The 3,242-nt window shown below is 45.0% G+C and overlaps 1 pseudogene; it reads left to right on the top strand.

Moving 5' to 3' along the window:
* The first annotated feature begins 1,143 nt into the window (after positions 1 to 1,143).
* On the top strand, positions 1,144 to 2,477 carry LOC105536552 (annotated as a pseudogene).
* Positions 2,478 to 3,242: the final 765 nt, after the last annotated feature.

Raw genomic sequence — 3,242 nt, 5'->3', positions numbered from 1 at the left:
TATTTTCCGTGTCTTGTTCCTGACTTTAAATGGGATGTTTTTAGGATTTCACCACTGAGAATAATATTTGCTTTAGGGTTCGGTAGATGCCATTTTTCAGGTTAAAGAATGTTCCTTTTTTGTTGTTGTTTTTTGAGACTGGATCTTGCTCTGTCACCCAGGTTGGAGGGCAGTGGTGTGACCATGGCTCACGGCAGTCTCAACCTCCAGGGCTCAAGCAATCCTCCCATCTCAGTCTCCCGAGTAGCTAGGACTACAGGCATACATCACTATGCCCAGCTAAGTTTTAAAAGTTTTTTTAGAAATGGGATCTCATCATGTTGCCCAGGCTGTCCTCAAACTCCTGGGCTCAAGCAATCTTTCAGCCTTGGCCTCCCAAAGTGCTGGAATTACAGACGTGAGCTGCTGTGCTCAGCAAGGAATGTTCCTAGTTATCTGAGAGAAGTTCTATTTAGAGTGTTGAGGGAAAATAGCTAACTTAGAATTCTATACAGAGCTAAGCTATCATTCAAGAATGAGGATGAAATAAAAAGACATGCCATTTACATTTATAGTTTTTTAAAAACTATAAGTTACCTAGAAATAAATCTAACAAATGACATGAAACTTTTACAAAGAATGCTCTAAAACCTCGCTGAAAGATAGAAAACCTGAAAAAATGACGAGATATACCCTGTTTATGTATGGAAAGACAACAGCTTAATAGTAGCAGCTTTCCTAAATTTATACTACTAATTTAATAACTTCTGTTCAAAATCCCTGGAGAACTGTTTTCACTGACCTTGATAAGCAGATCAGAATATCCATCCAGAAAAATAGAGGGGTTAAGAACAGCCAAAACAATTTTTTTTTTAAGTGACAGGATCTTGCTCTGTCGCGCAGGCTGGAGTGCAGTAGTATGATCATAGCTCACTGCAGTCTCAAACTCCTAGGCCCAAGTGATCCTCCTGCCTTAGTCTCCCAAAGTGTTGGGATTCCAGGTATGAGCCACGGTGCCAGGCCACAATTTTGAGACAGTATAAAGAGAAAGGATTCACCCCAACAGATAGCAAAACTTATGACAAGCTTACAGTAATTAAAATATTCTGGGCACGGGGTGGTGACGGCGACCACTGGGGCTATGGAAGTAGGGTCCAGGGGTCGGCCGTCACCCCCTTGCCCACCCCAGCCTCACCGCCTGTCCTGGGTCATCTGTTCTGGCCCATCAGCGCCAAGGATGAGGAGCAGCATCCCACCCAGATCGGGTCACTGTGCATGAACTGTTACCGCAATGGCATGATGCACCTCCTGCTCACCAAGATTCCCTTCTTCTGAGAAATAATCGTGAGCTCCTTTTCCTGCCACCACTGTGGCTGGAACAACACAGAGATCCGGTCGGCAGGCAGGAGCCAGGACCAGGGAGTGCGCTACACTTGGACCTTCAGGGCTCTGTAGGACATGACAGAGAAATGGTGAAGACTGACTCTGCTACCACAAGGATTCCTGAGCTAGATTTTCCAATTCCTGCCCTTAGCCAGAAAGGAGCTCTGTCCACTGTTGAAGGATTGATCACCCATGCTATCTCCGGCCTGGAGCAGGACCAGCCTGCACGAAGGGCAAACAAAGATGCCACAGCTGAAAGAATTGATGAGTTCGTTGTCAAACTGGAGGAGCTAAAGCAAGCAGTCTCCCCTTTCACTCTGATCATTGATGACCCCTCAGGGAACAGCTCCGTGGAAAACCCACGTGCCGCTCAGAAAGATGATGCCCTGGTGATCACACACTACAACTGGACCCGACAGCAGGAAGAGATGCTGGGGCTCCAGGCAGAGCACCCCTAGAGAAGCCAGAGGAGGAAGATGTCAGAAATGAAGTGCTCCAGTTTAACACAAACAGCCCAGAACGAAATGCCCCCGCTCAGACCAACATGAAGCCAGTACAAATCCCTCCCTTTAAGGAGGTTATCATCATGGCTACCAACCGCAAGAACTGTAGGCATCAGACCAATAGGTGAAATCTGGAGAAGCAGTAGAATCCTTGGGCACCAGGATCACCCTCCACATCACAGTTCCCTCAGATATGACCAGAGACCTCCTCAAGTGTGAGGTTTGTAGTGTGGAAATCCCAGAGCTAGAATTTGACTGGGAATGGCCATCCTCGGGGGCAAGTTCATCACATTGGAAGGGCCACTGAAAGATATGTGGGAACTGGTGACCAAAAGTCCTTTCACACTGGGCGACAGTTCCAATCCTGGCCAGACGGAGAGACTGCAGGAGTTTAGCCAGAAGATGGACCAGATCATTGAAGGTAACACGAAGACCCACTTTATTATGGATGATCCAGCAGGAAACAGTTACTTGTAAAATGTGTATGCACCTGAAGATGATCCTGAGATGAAGGTGGAGCATTACAAGCGCACCTCTGACCAAAATGAGGAGCTAGAGCTCAGTGACATAAAGACAGAGGGCTATGAGGCAGGCCTGGCTCCACAACAGTAGCATGGGTGGGCCAAGGGCCAGCTCTCCAGCGCTGCTCATTCTGCAGGTTATTTATTAGCATTGGAAGGAGGCTGGGAGTGTCTTTCCCACCAGCCCTTGCCCATGGTGGGGAGGACATCTGGTCTGAGTCAGAGATCTAGGCACATTTTCTAAACAGCTTGTGATGCAAGTGTGAGCCTATTGTGTTACTTGACGTTATTCTGGAGGTTTTGAATTGGCCTAGGAAGAAATCCAGAAATGGACCAGGGGTATGTCATTATCACTTTTTTCATAGCAAGTCCTTACCCTCCTTCCACATAATGCTCTGCCTCTAAGGTTGGAGCTCTGAAGTTGGAGAAGGTGGAATAAAATTACACCTGGAAAATAAAATAAAATAAAATAAAATATTCTGGTATCGGCATTTGACTAGATAGATCAATGGGGCAAATTTTCTGAAAAAGTTGGAAACACACATAAGTGGGAACTTAAGATATAAGAGGTGACACTGCAAATTAGCGGGGAAAGGATGACTATTCAATAAATGGCACTAGGACTATTGGCTAATAGTATTTTCTAAGGGAAAAATTAGATTCATACCTCACTGCATGAACAACAATAAATTTCAGATGTGTTAAGGAAAAGAAGTAAACATTTAGACAGAACTATAGGAAAATATTTCTATGATATCCAACGAGGACAGGGTTTCTTAAACAATACAAAGCAAAAAATTATCACGGAGAAGTGAGAAGTTGAAGTATATAATTTTTTTAAAACTTCTTAACAACA

Source organism: Mandrillus leucophaeus, unplaced genomic scaffold, assembly GCF_000951045.1.
Source record: "Mandrillus leucophaeus isolate KB7577 unplaced genomic scaffold, Mleu.le_1.0 Scaffold160, whole genome shotgun sequence".
NCBI lineage: Eukaryota > Metazoa > Chordata > Mammalia > Primates > Cercopithecidae > Mandrillus > Mandrillus leucophaeus.
Note: the sequence above shows the minus strand (reverse complement) of the source record. Positions and strands in the feature narration are given on the sequence as shown.